This window comes from Bos grunniens, chromosome 2, assembly GCF_055505025.1.
Source record: "Bos grunniens cultivar Pamir isolate PY7600 chromosome 2, Bosgru_T2T1.0, whole genome shotgun sequence".
NCBI lineage: Eukaryota > Metazoa > Chordata > Mammalia > Artiodactyla > Bovidae > Bos > Bos grunniens.
In genome coordinates, this window is record NC_141166.1 from 43,614,937 (window position 1) to 43,634,353 (window position 19,417).

Sequence of the window (19,417 nt, forward strand, 5' to 3'; positions counted from 1 at the left end):
GTCAAAGCTATGATTTTTCCAGAAGTCATGTATGGATATGAGAGTTGGACTGTGAAGAAAGTTGAGGGCCAAAGAATTCATGCTTTTGAACTGTGGTGTTGGGAGAAGACTCTTGAGAGTCCCTTGGACTGCAAGGAGAGCCAACCAGTCCATCCTAAAGGAGATCAGTCCTGAGTGTTTATTGAAAGGACAGACGTTGAAGCTGAAACTCCAATACTTTGGCCACCTGATGCAAAGGACTGACTCATTGGAAAAGACCCTGATGCTGAGAAAGATTGAAGGTGGGAGGAAAAGGGGATGACAGAGGATGAGATGATTGGATGGCATCATCGACTCAATGGACATGAGTTTAAGTAAACTCCAGGAGTTGGTGATGGACAGGGAGGCCTGGCATGCTGCGACTCATGGGGTCACAAAGAGTTAGACAAGACTGAGGGACTGAACTGAACTGATTGACCAAGGAGATAAAACAAGGGAACTAGAGCCAGCCAATAAAGAGAACCATCTGAAGAAGCCATTGGGAGCAGTGGATAGTTGAGCCCAGAAGCAATTAGAGACCAGAGCTTCAGAAAGAGAATATGGTAAATGAGATGAGGGTTATAAGAGTATAAAGATATGTCACTGGATTCAACTACTTTATGGTGACTATTTTAAGGAGGTAGTTTTCCTAAAGGGTTGAGAGAGCAGCCATGGAAACTGAAGGTTGGTTTATTGGGTTAAGGAGAGAATGGGAGATAAAGAATAGCTGAGCTGGTGAGCACAAAATATTCCAGAACTTCATAAAGGAAGTGAAAAGGATCAAAACAACATGGAATTTAAAAGACTGCACAGGTTTTCTTTTTAAAATATAAAGAAAAACTGAGTATGTTTATAAGTAACAGGGAGAACAAACCACATACAAAGAGGAATTAGAAACAAAAGAGTTTTCAAACTCTTTTTAAGGAAAACATCATTGTTTATATTTCTTTAGTAAACTCTAAGAAAAATATGATTGTTTGAACAAAAGTACCAGAGACTCAAGAAGATGGGGGATTGTGATTAAAACCAGAAATTAAAGAGTTAGTTTTGGCAAAAAGGAAGACTATTTCTTAGTCAGACACAGTAAATAGAAGCACATGAAAACAAACCGAGATTTTCATCTCCAGGGACGCGGGAATTAAGAAAGCTAAACTTGGGTAGCCTCAATATTCTCAGCAAATTAAAAGTTAATGTCATTTTGCTAACCATAATAGGAGTAGGGTTAGAGTCGGATTTGGGAAGAATTAAATTGTCTGGGGTAGTCAAATAGAGAATAATAAAAATAATTATGTCTTATGAGCTGAGATGCAACATTTGTTTTCATTTTCTCTTTTGCCAGCATTCTAGGGATAAGAACTTTCTTCCAAATGCCCATGTCCTGGTGAAGAACCATATTTAAGTTTTTCATTTAGCTGATCTTCTGATAATCTATAAAATCAAAAGGAAATAATTTTAATCTCCAAAGATTGATGCATAGTCTCACCATTACTGGAAAATACAATTCAGTATAAAAATTTAACCCTGAAAGAGTATTTGTTTCATCTTAATACTTAAAAACAGTTTCTCAGTCATTTCTAACTTATTTTTTATCAATTCATAAAATTTAGTTAGTATAAAATAATAAGCTATTTTAATATAAAGGAACAACAAATGAGCTATTTTGATCCACTCTTCAAGTTGTTAATATTGGCAAGTTTGAAGCTTATATTACCAGAAATCTTTAGCATTCAATGTCAATTAAATGTTATTGTATCCATTAGCATGTTATTTGATCCAATAAGAAGATCCTGATGCTTTTATTCAAACAACAGCATAGATTCCTCTCAAATCCGTACCCACCTATGATATGCATGCATGTGTGCCAGGTCGCTTCAGTCGTATCTGTCCTTGGGATTGATTCTCCAGGCAAGAAAACTACAGGGGATAACCCATTTCCTCCTCCAGAGGATCTTCCCGATCTAGGGACTGAACCTGTGTCTCTTATGTCTCCTGTATTGGCTGGTGCATTCTTTACCACTAGCACCACCTGGGGAAGCCCATGGTACACACAGTCATATTTTATTATAATCAAATTCTTCTCAGAAGTATACTGAAAAGATGTCCATGTAATCTTCTGGAAAATATTTTTGGTTGAGTGCAGGATCACGAAAAAGTTAAGTATTCTGATCAAGCTAACCAGTTGTGTGAGGCAGCCATTGATCAGAACGATGGGGATTTAGTGAGCTGGGATCAGTTGCAGATATTAGAACAATAATCAAATGTCTCCATCATAAAAAGGCAGCCAGGACAGAGACCATGTAGGTTAATCCCCAGTTTCAAAGCTGAATATTTTCATCTAAGAAACACTACATGGGTGGGAGACTATACCATGCTTAGCTGCTCCAGTTGGTCACTTGACCAGTTACAATCTCAGGCATTCCTCTCTAACCACTGTTATTGCTGAAGGAGGAGAGAATTAAAATGCTAAAGACAGGTTCCCAAAAGAAACAGAGAAGAAACAGAAGAAAAGAGTAAGTTGATCTGCCCACAGTTCACTGACCTCAAAGTTAGGCAAAGTTCTTTTCTCCCTTTTTGGGTTGGAATCCTTACTCAACTATGGCACTTAGATGACGAGGTTGACCTTTCATGAACCTCCTGTCCAAAAGTGACATTTTGTTTTGTGTTGTTCAGTCGTTCAGTCATGTACAACTCTCTGTGACCCCAAGGACTGCAGCATATCCCTGTCCTTCGCTATTTCTCAGAGCTTGCTCAATTTCATGTCCATTGAGTCGGTGATGTCATCCAACCATCTCTTTCTCCATTGTCCCCTTCTCCTCCGGACTTCAATCTTTCCCAGCATGAGGGTCTTTTCCAATGAGTTGGCTCTTCACATCAGGTGGCCAAAGTATTGGAGCTTCAGATTCAGCATCAGTCTTTCTAATGAATATTCAGGGTTGATTTCCTTTAGGACTGACTGGTTTGATCTCCTTGCAGTCCAAGGAACTCTCAAGAGTCTTCTTCAGCACCATAGTTCGAAGGCATCAATTCTTTGAGGCTCAGCCTTTTTTATTGTTCAGCTTTCACACCCATACAAGGAAAAACCATAGCTTCGACTATATGGGCCTTTCTCTGCAAAGTAATGTCTCTGCATTTGAATACACTGTCTAGGTTTGTCATCGCTTTTCATCCAAGGAGCAAGCGTCTTTGAATTTCATGGCTGCAGTCACCGTCCACAGTGATTTTGGAGCTCAAGAAAATAAAGTCTGTCACTGTTTCCATTGTATCTCCATCTATTTGCCATGAAGTGATGTGACCAGATGACTTGATCTTCATTTTTTTGAATGTTAAGTTTTAAGCCAGCTTGTTCACTCTTCTCTTTCACCTTCATCAAGAGGTTCTTTAATTCCTCTTCACTTTCCACCATTAGGGTGGTGTCAGCTGCATATGTCTGTACTCAGCATATAAGTTAGACATATCTACTCTTAATAATAAATGTATGTACTCTTAATAAGTTAAATGTATGCATATCTCTGTACTCTGCATGTAAGTTAAATAAGCAGGGTGACAATATATAACCTTGATGTTCTCCTTTCCCAATTTGGAACCAGTCCCTTGTTCCATTTCTGGTTCTAACTGTTGCTTCTTGACCTACGTACATGTTTCACAGGAAGCAGGTAAGATGGTCTGGTATTCCCAACTCTTAAAGAATATGGCAAAACCAATACAATATTGTAAAGTTAAAAAATAAAATTAAATTAAAAAAAAAAAAGAATTTTCCATAGTTTGTTGTGATCCACACTGTTAAAGGCTTTGATGTAGTCAACGAAGCTGAAGTAGATGTTTTTCTGGAATTCTCTTGCTTTTTCTATGATCCAATGGATGTTGGTAATTGGTTCCTCTGCCTTTACTAAATCCAGCTTGTACATCTGGAAGTTCTCAGTTCACATACTGTTGAAGCTTAGCTTGAAGGATTTTGAGTATCACCTTGCTTACATTGTGAAATGAGTGTTCTGAAAATGACTTAGACCCCCACTTTTTTAAAACACCAGATATAAAACTCTTTCAGAGTTTCAGTTTTATGGTATGTGTGTGTGTGTATATACATAGACTTTGTGGTAAATTGATTTTTTAAAAAAATAGCCACAGTGATTCCTCTCCTTGGATCATTTCAATTTGCAATGTGACTTTGAAGCTCCTTCATTAAAGTCAATGCCCCTACTCCCTGACTCCAACCTGGCCTTGTGACTTATTTTATTCAGTAGAATTTGGCAGAATCGAGTGCTGTTCCAAGTCTAGGCTGTGAGAAGCATGCATGTTTCTTCTTGTTCCTTTGAACTTTGAACTACTAAGAAAACAAAGGCTAATCTTCTGGGGGGTAAAAGGTCCCATGAAGAAGAGCCCAGTTGCCCTAGTCAGGGGCATCTTAGATCACTCAATAGACAGTTATAATTACCAAACATGTGAATGAACACAATATCAGCAGATCTGCCTATTTGACCCACAACTACCTAAACACACCTGACTAAACCCAGACAGAACCCAAACTTCTCAGCTAACCTGTGGACTTGTTGGCAATGAAAAACTGCTTGTTTTAGATCACTTATTTTGATGATAAAGCATTACACAGTATTATAGTAGCAAGAGATAATGGATACATGATTTTAACCCTAAACTATGTTTTAAAACATATATATAAACACTTTTGTTGTTGTTCAGTCACCAAGTCATGTCTGACTCTTCGCGACCCCATTGACTGCAGCACAGCAGGCTTCCCTGTCCCTCATCATCTCCTGGATTTTTGCCCAAGTTCATGTCCAATATATAAACATACACATGTATAATATGTATGTATATATTATATTTACACTTATATATGTATCCATATCTATCTATATATTTCTATTCATGCTTTAGCTACATAGCATCCAAAGGTTTATTAGGTGTTACTAAGGACCAAAAGTAATGAGCTCAAGAAAAATCCTGTGACCGAACTTCCGACTTACAATATCTTGCTGTGCTTATACATCCTAACAGAATGGATTCATATAACAACTCAAACCAATAATATATGGTTCTTAAAGTTATAATTATAATTGAAAGTACTAGAGTAGTAATTCTCCAAATATACATACAATTATATTAACATATAATTATATTATTAGTCAGTGCATATTCTGTAGTTATTCATTTATCAGTATTTCCAAAAACATGCTTTTCTTCTTCTAAAGAGAGCTATGCATTCACTGATAAAACACTGGTGAAAACTCAACCTCTGTTTAATCTAATTTTTTGACTTTCTTTGGATCATTAGTAATTATTCTGACTACACTATAATACTACTGTTTTTCAAAGAAAGAATCCCAAATACACGAGCGAAATTAATTATCTCCCTTCTAGTGACAGAAAACATTTCAATGTTAGCTTGGCTTTCAGGTAACGGATACAAATCTTTTGTCACTTATGTTTAGATGCTACAGTTTAGAAACTTTAATGTATATAACAGTAATATTTAACATAGAAAGAATGGCATATGTGCCCATATTTATCACTCATGGAATGGGAAAACTACGTAAAAATTATGCCATACAATTGACTATTCAGAAATTGTTAAGATCTATCCTTGGGTTCTGGAATGTGTTGGAAGCAAGGGGTTCAGTGGTCAAAATAGACAGATTATTAACTGAAGAAACTTAAAAACTGCTATCGAGACCTGGTTTGTTTCAGACAGAAATAACAAAATGCCTTCAGAGATAGCACTCACATGCTAAGAAATTCTGTAGAAGCATGGCATGGCATGACACTGTATTGGGACTTCTAGCTGTTTGGTCCCTTGGCCATTTCACTAACATAATTGGAATGGGGACTTAATTAGTAATACCCATATTCTATTCTTAGTGGTGAAGGGTGTGCTATTTTCCATGGAGAACTATTTCACCTAGGGACTTCTTTAGAGAAAAAGAAATCACTTGATAAATATAAAAATAGTTTGAATAAACTGATAAATGACTACTTTTAATGCTAAAGAGTGTAGGATAGTTAGTTTAGTCGCTCAGTTGTGTCCGACTCTCTGCAACCCCATGAACTGCAGCACACCAGGCCTCCCTGTCCATCACCAACTCCCAGTCTACCCAAAACCATGTCCACTGAGTCGGTGATGCCCTCCAACCATCTCATCCTCTGTCATTTCCTTCTCCTCCTGCCCTCAATCTTTCCCAGCATCAGGGTCTTTTCAAATGAGCTCTTCGCATCAGGTGGCCAAAGTATTGGTGTTTCAGCTTCAACATCAGTCCTACCAATGAACACCCAGGACTGATCTCCTTTAGGATGGACTGGTTGGATCTCCCTGCAGTCCAAGGGACTCTCAAGAGTCTTCTCCAGCACCACAGTTCAAAAGCATCAATTCTTCAATGCTCAGCTTTCTTTATAGTCCAACTCTCACATCCATACATGACCACTGGAAAAGGTCCATCTTGTCAAGGCTATGAAACCATAGCCTTGACTAGACGGACCTTTGTTGGCAAAGTAATATCTCTGCTTTTTAATATGCTGTCTAGGTTGGTCATAACTTTCCTTCCAAGGAGTAAGCGTCTTTTAATTTCATGGCTGCAATCACCATCTGCAGTGATTTTGGAGCCCAGAAAAATAAAGTCAGCCACTGTTTCCACTCTTTCCCCATCTATTTGCCATGAAGTGATAGGAGTCTAGGATAAACTGCCCCTATTTCACCACTCAAGTTCCAAAGACTTGAGGGAAACTTCTCAGTATTTGGCCAACCAATATCCATTCCTCATACCTAAAAGGCCCCTGATTTTCTCTACAAGATTTGCCCTGTGTGTTGTCCTGCTTGAATGGCACATCCAGGTGCCAGGAGCTCATTACCTAAGACAAACGTTCTAGATATCACCGCTCTCTCTGACCTGGTGCAGCATGTGTGTGTGCTTAGTTGCTCAGTCGTGTCTGACACTTTGCGACACCATGGACTGTAGCCCACCAGGCTCCTTTGTCCATGGGGATTCTCTGGGCAAGAATACTACAGTGGGTTGCCATGCCCTCCTCCAGGGGATCTTTCCAACCCAGGTATAGAACCCAGCTATCCTGCATTACAAGTGGATTCTTTACTATCTGAGCCACCAGGGAAGCCCATACAGCATAGGGATGGTAATAAGACCAAAGCTCAAGTAATAATATTCTCCTGGAACTTCAATCTCACTGAAGTGATACAAGATGAGAAAGCTCAGTGTTTGCTTATTGCAGAATTGCATTCTGACTAGATCATTTCTTTTTTTTAATTTTTAACTTTTTTGTTTTTGGCTGCACCATGTAGCATCTGTGACCTTAGTCCTTGACCAAGGATCTAACCTGCGCTCCTTGCATTGGAAGCGCTGGGTCTTATCCACCTGGACCACCAGGGAAGTCCCAGATCATTCCTTCTCAAAAGCAGTTTTAACTGCTGCTTCCTCACTTTACCTTGACTCCTTGCCCATTTATAAATTTTCAGTTCTTAGACTCCCTTTGATTTTAGGAACACTCATGGTTTTCAAATATATTTCCTGCTGTTTGAGGTAGCCAGGGTTGGGCTATGTTCCTTGGAATCAAGGAATTCTGTTACAGTAATTATATAAAAATAAATGAATATTACATATCAAAGTGGAGTGAGGTATTTAGGAGTGGGGATTGGTTTCAATGCCAACTACAAAGTTAAGCAGTATACTCAATAAAATAATCAAAATCAATTATTTCCTTTTTCATACTTACCATAAAAAAGGAAATCCAATTTTATCACTACTTCTAACTGCCAGGGTGTAGATGTAGTGAATAATTATGTTGCCGTTCTTATTTCAAGGTTTTCTACCTATCTACTACTCAGGGAAGACATTATTATTCTTGTATCTGCATCCATTGGTGGCTTTCTTATATCTTCACCTGTAATTTTTTTATACATGACAGAATTTCTTCCTTCTTCTATTCTAATTTACACTCTCTTCATTGAAAACCCCATTCAGTATACAGTTTCTGGGAAGTTGTCTTTTATTAACCTCATTGACTGATGATTCCATTACTGTATATCTAATTCGACACTTACATATATCATTTGCACTGCATTTTCACCTACTTCAGTTTGTGAACAGTTTTAGGAATGTGTATGTTTTAGCTTTTCCATTAAATTTCAAGCTCCTTAAATGCTGGGATGTGTATGTTTAATCCTCGGTGTTTTTATTACAGAGTTCTACATACAGTAAGGATTGATACTGTTGAATAACTGTTTTCACAAAGATTTTAAGAAGATATTTAAGAGGGAGTTGAATCTTGGAAAAGACTATTCACAGATGACTTTAATAACTTTAATAGTATCTAACTGATATCTTGATAGATTTTTAATACATGGAATTACTGTGAATGTATATGCTTTTAACTTTTCCCTTTGAATGTTCAAACTAAACAACAACAAAAAAAAGAATACATGAAAATAAAGCCCACTTATTTGAGAATGCCAGTTTAAAATTATACAATGACTGAGACCAAAGCAGGCTACAAGCAGCAACCAGCATTGTGTATCAATGATCCATTATTAATTGCATGGGAATATTTCACTCTCTCAACACTTTTATCAGCTTGAAAATGGAAGCATCTTCCCCCAAGGAAAGCTGAGATGATTTTGTTTCAGGTTGTCTCTGAGTAGTCTTTCTACCCTTTGAGAATTCCCTGCAGACTAATATCCAAAAGGACCACTGTTTTGGTTGTACAGTCAATCCACACATTTTCTACCTTTTAACTGTTTCAAGACAGGACTCATGGAATCTGGTTGCTCAAGACTCTCCTTCACTAACAATGGCTGTAGTCCATCGTGTTATGGCTATGGACTACATTAAGCAGTCCATTGTGTTTCTGAGTTTCGTAAGTTTTCTCCTGCCACATCACTCATCAAGTCCTTTATCACCAAGGCAAGTAATACACTGATAACACATCCTTGGTGCCATCGAAAGTCTGTCTGGCTTATGCTGAAATTCAGTTCAGATCATTAAAACCTGACTTAACAATTTTAGACATTTCAACTTCTGAACTTGTGGTCACCATTTTCTATGAATCAAAATTACCTGTATGTATAAAGTCTATCATTAAGTGCATATCCTCTATAAGCACTGTGCCTCAGAAAGATTAGGTGTTTTTCTGTAAATTTAGTTATCAGTGGTTTCACACATTGAGTAAATCTCACAGAAGTCTTGTTCAATTGCAAGAGAAACAAAAACTCAAAAAATATTAAGAATCCTCTATCCCAGTATTTCTCAATCTTTTATTCACAATTGTCTCGCTAAGGAGGCATTTAAGACATTATAAACTGCCATCCAACAGGAAATTTTAATATACTGTGTATCTGTTTATATACTGTATGTATATCTATGTTTTATACATAAAAAGTATACAGCTTATAATTTTTATTCAATTTAGTTATGAATGACTAAATTTTTTAAGTTATAAGTCTAATTAGAAACTAGAAAGTTTATAATATTTAACTTAGCTTTGAAACTGTATTTGTTGAACAATCTCTAATAAAACAAACATATAAATTGCAATTAAATTTATGAAACTAATTTACATAAATGCAGAAATTAACCAAATTTCTAAAAATCATCCAAAATTGTTATATTTCCAACAAAAGTATAATGATTGAATTTTTAATTGGTTCTTAAAATATATCTTCAGTGAACTGAACTTTTAAAGTTTCCTTAAGAAAATAATTTTTAACTGGCAGCAAGATAATCATTCTGATACTGTTATCCTTAACATTTGATGCAATTAATGGTGGGTTGAATAATTTTTATAAAATTAAATAATATATAGCTTATATATACAGTTTAATAGTTATAATAGCTTATATTTACAAATTGCCTTAATTTCCAAAGTTCAAGTCACATACAAAAGCACTGAGGAACAAAATATACACCATCCGCAAGTCAGCCGATAGCCGCTAACAAGCAGACATAGGTGACCTTGTTACAACCTTGAGATCTAACAATGGATCAAAAGTCCTTCAGTTGCAGCTGCATATTTTCCCTAATTTTATAGCCCTGATCTTGTACACAATGTGTCAGTTCAGTTCAGTTAGTCGCTCAGTCATGTCCAACTCCTTGTGACCCCATGAATCACAGCACGCCAGGCCTCCCTGTCCATCACCAACTCCCGGAGTTCACCCAGACTCAGGTCCATCGAGTCAGTGATGCCATCCAGCCATCTCATCCTCTGTCATCCCCTTCTCCTCCTGCCCACAATCCCTCCCAGCATCAGAGTCTTTTCCAGTGAGTCAACTCTTCACATGAGGTGGCCAAAGTACTGGAGTTTCAGCTTTAGCATCATTCCTTCCAAAGAAATCCCAGGGCTGATCTCCTTCAGAATGGACTGGTTGGATCTCCTTGCAGTCCAAGGGACTCTCAAGAGTCTTCTGCAACACCACAGTTCAAAAGCATCAATTCTTCAGCATTCAGCCTTCTTCACAGTCCAACTCTCACATCCATACATGACCATAGGAAAAACCATAGCCTTGACTAGACGGACCTAGATTCCATAAACTCAGATGATGTTGCTTTTATGATGCCCAAGAAAACCCAACAAGAGAAATGAAACACTGAGGAATACGATTTTGTCAGATAGTTTGCACTTTCCAGGGATATAAGGCTTTGTAAAATTTAAGATATTTTTTGCTCTCCAAGAACCAATTTTTACTCACTTGAGGGCAATATCACCCTCACTGAGAATGTTTGCTGTAGTTAAGAATCATTTTATGTAATTACGTGCTCTCGATGCTATAAACTAATGCTCTTTCCTTTTTTCTTCAGCACCAATTTTTTCTGTCGACATGAGCTATGTGCAGTCCCATACCATTCATTCACTCCTCAACCAAATACAATGTGCTTTCTTGTTCTACCGCTCCACTGATACTGCCTTGGCTTTTGCTAAACACTTAGTATATATTTTCTAAATGGAAAAAGACCTTCTATATTTATTCACTCAACAATATCTCCTTGGTATTCTGGCTTAAGCATTCTAGTAAAGTTGAGAGTATTCACCGTCCCCTACCCCATACCAGCTACCACAATACTTCTGTTTTCTGGATAATTGGTTAGTTCAGTCTTTTCTCAGTTCACTGTGGTACAATTTTTTTTTTTCCTGTAAATATAGTCTGAACTTCAAGATTTCATCATTTAGTTGCTTCTTTTTGCTTATATGCTCTCCTTCTAAAGCAACCGCAACTCTTTCTATGATTTCAATAATTTATTGAATGAAAATAACTACCAAATATCTCTCTCCTGTTCACTGCTATTTGTCCCACAGGAAACTCAAATTTCACATAATCCAAACTAATTTCATTATCACACCCTACCTATACTTATGGTCTTTTCATATAAAAGGCATCATAACACAGAAACACTCTATTTCATCTGCTGCTGCTGCTGCTGCTGCTGCTAAGTCGCTTCAGTCGTGTCCGACTCTGTGCAACCCCATAGACGGCAGCCCACCAGGCTCCCCCGTCCCTGGGATTCTCCAGGCAAGAACACTGGAGTGGGTTGCCATTTCCTTCTCCAATGCATGAAAGTGAGAAGTGAAAGTGAAGTCGCTCAGTTGTGTCTGACCCCCAGCAACCCCATGGACTGCAGCCCACCAGGCTCCTCCGTCCATGGGATTTTCCAGGCAAGAGTACTGGAGTGGGGTGCCATTGCCTTTTCCACTATTTCATGTAGACACTGGGAAATATATTTTTGTTCCTTCTTCTCTCCTTTTCCATAGCATCCCCCATCCACCATATCCAACCCAAGTGTAAAACTACATATTTTAGTTAGTGATGCCTCTTAACGTGCATCATGTCTTTTCTAATCCCACTGAAAATTATCCTTGGTTTGGACCCTGATCTCTTATCTGTCCTATTTCAAGAATTTCCTATTTGATATCCCTTTGGTTTCTTCTCTAATCCTCCTTTATTGCTATTAACTTTTGTAAATTCAAATTTCAACATGACAGAATTGCTTTTAAAAAAACAGTTTATCCTTTCTTTTTACAAAATCATGACCATTCCATTTGCTCCTGAATTACTTTTCTAGTCTTATTTACCACAATAAATGTCAGCCGCCTCACTGAACAATGCCCCCCACCCCCGCCATGTCTCTGATTTTCATGCTGTTTCTTCTTTCTTGAGTGCTTCCTCTCTCCCTTTCTGAGAGACAAAACATCCTCACACAAACAATCCCCTCTTCTCAAATTTGCCAAAATCCTCCCATCACACTCTGTGATTCTCTAAAAAAATCTACGAAAGCTCTGTTGTTTGGGATCTCCTCTAGGCTAGAAACTAGCACAGTATTCTGTAAATAGGTTTCTCTACATTGTTAGCTACTTTCATATATTTGATAAAGTACATGATCTGAGACAGGGATATTCTTCAACATTAAAAATAACTACCTATAACTTGCTTTTTAATAGGAAGAATAATCCTCATTGTTTCATACATGGACAATGAATGAATTCTATTAAAAATGCTGAAGGTCTAATGAACCAGCACTGATCACATAGTCTCAGGTTTGTAAAGAGATATTCATTAATGAAATAAAATTCATCAAACCTTAGGAAAGATCACCAGTTTAGCCTCAGTTATCTATTGCACATCTGCCTGACCACATTAGTTTAGTGCTTAAGCATCATTTTTGCATTTCAATGTGGCATTCTATCAGATTAATGCCCAAGATATTCCAGCTGCACTGCAAGCGAGCGAGTGGACATATAGGAATATTATGCATGGCTTGTATCATTGACATTGAGCAAAGGAAATGTGATTAGCACCAAATTGCATCTGACAGGGGAATCAGAAACCTGTCAAACACGATGACATGGATCCAATGTTTAGAAGGCAAAAGGGGGAAGAAAGGAGCAGGGCAGTCTGGCATGGAGACAGCAATAAAACACAACAGCGATGATAAATTAATTCATTTACTTATGAAAAATTAGAGGCTTCCACACACAGCTCTCATTTATAATCTTGTCAATCTGGCTGAGTAAATAAAAGGCTCTACAATATTAGTTGAAAACACAAGCAAGAGGGAAAATGCAAAAATTGGATTCTTGGCCTCACTTTTAATCAAGTACAATAATTCTCTGGTATGAACCACAAGGGTCTTTGAAAGGAATTTTTCATTGCAGAATATATTCTATCACCTTCTATATAGGTCCTTTTTCCCAGGCTCAAATGTAGAGCCCTAGAACTCGAGGGCATAAGACCGTCAAGTTGCACCGAGCTTTCCATTAGTCAGAAAAGGTATGTGGACAAAAGGACATCCCAAAATGGTTTGCTTTTGATGACTCTGAGAAGAGGATGTGCAAAAGTCAAAGTAGAGTCTTGTGGTACTTTGTTAAGTGGTTATAGTCATTATATAGTCTTATAGTGCTATAGCCTGACTCCAGGAAAATTGATTGCCAGAGGCAATATCAAGGTCACATTCGAAATTCCTTTTTATTTGTCAACTTAATAAGATGGTTCCGAATCTCAGAATGAAGACTTGGATGAACCAGATATATATATATTTGTCTTTTCATGCTCTAAACTGAACAGGGCATTACCCAGGACCCTCTAATTGTTCTTGAAACATACATCTAAAAATTGCATTCTTGCTATTATGAAAAGAGGAAATGCTCTTCTATTGCCCCCAAATTAATTAAATTGGGAACAAATAAAAGCCAAGGAACAGAATCTGAAGGAGAAATTCAATGTGCTTGTCTAAATGGAAGAAAATAAGTGACTGTCTGGAAGATGCTGCTAAGGAAAAAAGATTTCAGGGCACAAAAACATCACTTAAACCTCTCATTAAACATCTCCAAAAAAAAAAAATCCTTTTCTCGTATACAAGGTATATTATATAGATTACATTAACTAAGACTCAAAGGGTATTATTTATTAGATAAAAGATGAATTGTATTTAAAAGAGAGAAGGATCATATTGATTTCATTAATAATAACTTAAAAATGGAAATATCTCAGATGCCCATTAACAGGAGATCAGGCAAGTAATTTGTAGAATATTCATTCAATGGAATATTACTCAACATTAAAAAGAAGTTAACTGCTATATATCCATCAAGAAGTAAATTTCAAAAGCATTATGGTGTATTTGGCAAAACTAATACAATTACGTAAAGTTTAAAAATAAAAAAAAAAAAAAAGCATTATGGTGAGTTAAAAAAAAAAAAAACCTTATACCAAAGAATACATACTGTATAATCTGGATTAACATGGTGTCCTAAACCAGGCAAAACTAATCTATGGTAGAAAACTAGCAAGTGGCTGCTATAGGGGTTTGGTAGAGACTGGGAAAAGGTGACTTTCAAGGATAATAAAGGCTACTAGGGCTTCCCTGGTGGCTCAGAGGATAAAGCGTCTGCCTGCAATGCAGGAAACCCGGGTTCGATCCCTGGGTTGGGAAGATCCCCTGGAGAAGGAAATGGCAACCCACTCCAGTATTCTTGCCTGGAGAATCCCATGGACAGAGGAGCCTGGCGGGCTACAGTCCACGGGGTCGCAAATAGTCGGACACAAGTGAGCGACTTCACTCAGTCACTCACTCAAGGATAATAATAATGCTTTCTATTTCCATAGGAGTTTACATCACACAGGTGTATATATTTGCCAAGACCCATCAAATGATGCACTTAGGGTTTGAGCACTGCATTGTATGTAAATTTTACTTTGAAAAGATCCATATACAATAATGAACTCTAGTTAATGATATGAACGCTAAAGTTTTAGGGGTAAGTAACATGCATGCATATCTGTAATTACTGAGAAATGCATCAAAAATAAGATGGACTGAAGAATGGAGAGGAACATAATGATGCATGTGTTCAGAAATAACAAGCAAAGCAAACGGGGTAGAATGTTAACTGTAAACCCTAACTGTTGTGTCCATGGGTCTTCACTGTAAAATTTTTTTCAAATTTTCTTTATATTTGAAAATTTTCATTTTTTTTTTAAGTGTAGGGAAAAATGGTGTGTGAAGGATTGGGGAAGTAATGAGCACTAGTTTTACTCGTATGGTGCAAAGATGGGGAGTAGGGTGCAAAGATGGGGGGTATGGTACAAAGACGGGGGAAGTCTCAAGGATTATAGAGCAAGAAAAAGTCAGAAGCATGGAGCTAGTACTGTGAAGTCTTTGGATTTATTTAGGTGGATCTAGCAATGGCTTACTCTTTCCTGGAAAATCCCGTGGACAGAGGAGCCTGGTAGGCTGCAGTCCACAGGGTCGCAAAGAGTCAGACACAACTGAGCAACTTCATTTTCACTTTTCCCTTTCATGCATTGGAGAAGGAAATGGCAACCCACTCCAGTGTTCTTGCCTGGAGAATTCCAGGGACGGGGGTGCCTGGTGGGCTGCCGTCTATGGGGTTGCAGAGTCGGACATGACTGAAGCGACTTAGCAGCAGCAGCAGCAGCAATGGCTAGACACCCTTCACAGTAGGACAAAGGACGAAACAAGGAAAAACAGAAAAATCACAGAATCCTTCAGAAAGAACAAACGACATGTCAGATCTTTAAAAACTGTAGTATTTTCCTATAGCTTCTGCAAGTTTTACATCTCAGCAAAAAAGCAACAGAGTAATTTCTACATGAAGTTTCAAAGCAAGTCTAGCAAAGAAATTTCTCCCTTAGGAGAAGACAGTATGAAACATTATGATGTTTAAAAAACGAATTATCTGTTTGTAGTGTTTAAAATCCAACAGCTTTCATCTTACATTAAGAATGTTCTCAAAGGAGGAATTTGAAGGTACATATATTACATTTTCTTATACCCATTTAAGTAACAATATATCTCCTTGATTTAACTTGATTCTACAAAACCTTTCGAAGTCAAAGTGAAAGTCACTCAGTTGTACCTGACTCTGCAACCCCATAGACAATACAGTCCACGGGATTCTCTAGGCCAGAATACTGGAGTAAGTAGCCTTTCTCTTCTCCAGGGGATCTTCCCAACCCAGTGATTGAACCCAGGTCTTCCACATTGCAGGTGGATTCTTTACCAGATCAACCACAAGGGAAGCCCAAGAATACGGGAGTGGGTAGCCTATTCCTTCTTCAGTGGATCTTCCCGACTCAGAAACTGAACTGGATTGGGGCTAGTGCACTGGGACGACCCAGAGGGATGGTATGGGGAGGGAGGAGGGAGGAGGGAGGAGGGTTCAGGATGGGGAACACATGTATACCTGTGGCAGATTCATTTTGATATTTGGCAAAACTAATACAATTATGTAAAGTTTAAAAATAAAATACAATTTAAAAAAAATGAAAAAAAAAGAGAAAAAAAAAAAGAAAGAAAAAAAAAAGAAGAAGAAAAAAGAAAAAAAAAAAAAAGAAATTGAACTGGAGTCTCCTGCATTGCAGGCAGATTCTTTACCAACTGAGCTATCAGGGGAGCCCCTCGAAGTCAAAATGTCCATCAAATCTTAATAAAATGCATCAGGCTATTCATGTCATGCTATATACACTCTTCTTAACTTTGTAATCTTTATCTTAACTGTTTTAACCAATAATGCAAGCTCTTGTAAACAAATTTAAGAGAAAAGCTTTCACTATTCCAAATTGTACATTCTAATACTTAATAGGACTAAAATCATGAAAATGCAATCATTTTTAGTATTACTATTGCCAAGGTTCACTGTTAAAAACAAAAATAATATCTTACACTAGTCAGTATCCATGAATCATAATAATCATCCACAATAACCTTTCAGAACCTAAAACAATTAATTTCTATTTGAACAACAAATGAAATGCCTTGAGTAAAAGGAAAATATATTTAATTGTCTACATTATACCATTTTGATCTAAATGAGAAACAAAATTATAAAATGTTTGTATTTTATCCCTAGACTCTAAAAAAATAGAACTCTCAAAACTACATCACAGCATTCACTTCTATTCCAAATTTCACACTTCTGACAGTTTTCACCAAATCCATAATTCACAGACATACGTGACCAGTAAATCAACTCATCTTTCCAAATGCCCTGCCCTTAGCTTTTATTTCTCTCACTCTCCAAACAATAAGTCTATCAATACTGACCTACCAGAATAAAAGCCACTGTTGCATCATCCCTGAATTACAGGTTCGCTGACTGCTCTTTCCTCCTATTTAGCCCAGCCTCTACTCCCCAACATACAGTCAGATCATGTCCTTCTTCAGCTCCAAAGATTTTTCTGACTTCAACAACTGCCAAGAACAAAAACCAAGTTCTTAGAGCAACTTACAAGGCCATATTGAGTCCACCCATCCATCAAGCATGGACTACCTCCCAGGCTTCAAATACCACCCTGTTAAGAAAATTTCCCTGATGACCCTATGTTAAGCTGCCCTCCCCTGGCTTTTGTAACATTCTCTCCCAATTCTATTTCTCTAAAACACTTAGAAACCTACGCCATGCTATGCATTTACTTATTTCTTATTTAGGAGAGAACACTCCTCACTAAAACTAGAGGACAGGGATTTTTATCCATTTTCTCATTGCACTGTGTATTCTCTACACATAAAAATACTTGAAACCTTGTTGGCACTCAGTAAGTATTTGCCAGAAAAAGAATGGACTGAAATTGAAATGGTATGGACCTAACAGAAGCAGAAAACATTAAGAAGAGGTGGCAAGAACTGTACAAAAAAGATATTCATGACCCAGATAATCATGAAGGTGTGATCACTCACATTCACCTAGGACCAGACATCCGGGAATGTGAAGTCAGGTGGGCCTTAGGAAGCATCACTACGAACAAAGCTAGTGGAGGTGATGGAATTCCAGTTGAGCTATCTCAAATCCTGAAAGATGATGCTGTGAAAGGGCTGCACTCAATATGTCAACAAATTTGGAGAATTCAGCAGTGGCCACAGGACTGGAAAAGGTCAGTTTTCATTCCAATACCAAAGAAAGGACATGCCAAAGAAAGCTCAGACTACCGCACAATTGCACTCATCTCACACGCTAGTAAAATAATGCTCAAAATTCTCCAAGCCAGGCTTCAGCAACATGTGAACCATGAACTTGTAGATATTCAAGCTGGTTTTAGAAAAGGAAGAGGAACCAGAGATCAAATTGCCAACATCTGCTGGATCACGGAAAAAGCAAGAGAGTTCCAGAAAAACATCTATTTCTGATTTATTGACTATGCCAAAGCCTTTGACTGTGTGGATCACAATCAACTGTGGAAAATTCTGAAAGATATGGGAATATCAGACTACCTGACCTGCCTCTTGAGAAATCTGTATGTGGGTCAGGAAGCAACAGTTAGAACTGGACATGGAACAACAGACTGGTTCCAAATAGGAAAAGGAGTACGTCAAGGCTGTATAGTCATCCTGCTTGCTGCTGCTGCTGCTAAGTCGCTTCAGTCGTGTCCGACTCTGTGCAACCCCATAGACGGCGGCCCACCAGGCTCCCCCATCCCTGGGATTCTCCAGACAAGAACACTGGAGTGGGTTGCCATTTCCTTCTCCAATGCATGAAAGGGAAAAGTGAAAGTGAATTCGCTCAGTCGTGTCCGACTCTTTGTGACCCCATGGTCTGCAGCCTACCAGGCTCCTCCGTCAATGGGATTTTCCAGGCAAGAGTACTGGAGTGGGGTGCCATTGCCTTCTCCAAGTCATCCTGCTTATTTAACTTAAATTCAGAGTACATCATGAGAAATGCTGGGCTGGAGGAAGCACAAGCTGGAATCAAGATTGCCTGGAGAAATATCAATAACCTCAGATATGCAGATGATACCACCCTTATGGCAGAAAGTGAATAAGAACTAAAGAGCACTTGATGAAAGTGAAAGAGGATAGTTAAAAGAGTTGGCTTAAAGCTCAACATTCAGAAAACTATGATCATGGCATCTGGTCCTATCAGTTCAATTCAGTTCAGTCACTCAGTCGTATCCGACTCTCTGCAACCCCATGAATCGCAGCACGCCAGGCCTCCGTGTCCATCACCAACTCCCGGAGTTCACTCAGACTCACGTCCATCGAGTCAGTGATGCCATCCAGCCATCTCATACTCTGTCATCCCCTTCTCCTCCTGCCGCCAATCCCTCCCAGCATCAGAATCTTTCCCAATGAGTCAACTCTTCGCATGAGGTGGCCAAAGTACTGGAGTTTCAGCTTTAGCATCAGTCCTTCCAAAGAAATCCCAGGGCTGATCTCCTTCAGAATGGACTGGTTGGATTTCCTTGCAGTCCAAGGGACTCTCAAGAGTCTTCTCCAACACCACAGTTCAAAAGCATCAATTCTTTGGCGCTCAGCTTTCTTCACAGTCCAACTCTCACATTCCTACATGACCACTGGAAAAACCATAGCCTTGACTAGATGGACCTTTATTGGCAAAATAATGTCTCTGCTTTTGAATATGCTATCTAGGTTGGTCA

The 19,417-nt window shown here is 38.2% G+C and overlaps 1 protein-coding gene across 13 annotated transcripts in view; it reads right to left on the reverse strand.

The window, feature by feature from the left end:
• Positions 1 to 19,417, reverse strand: part of PARD3B (par-3 family cell polarity regulator beta) — a 1,159,019-nt gene that overhangs the window by 742,737 nt on the left and 396,865 nt on the right. The window lies entirely within an intron of this gene.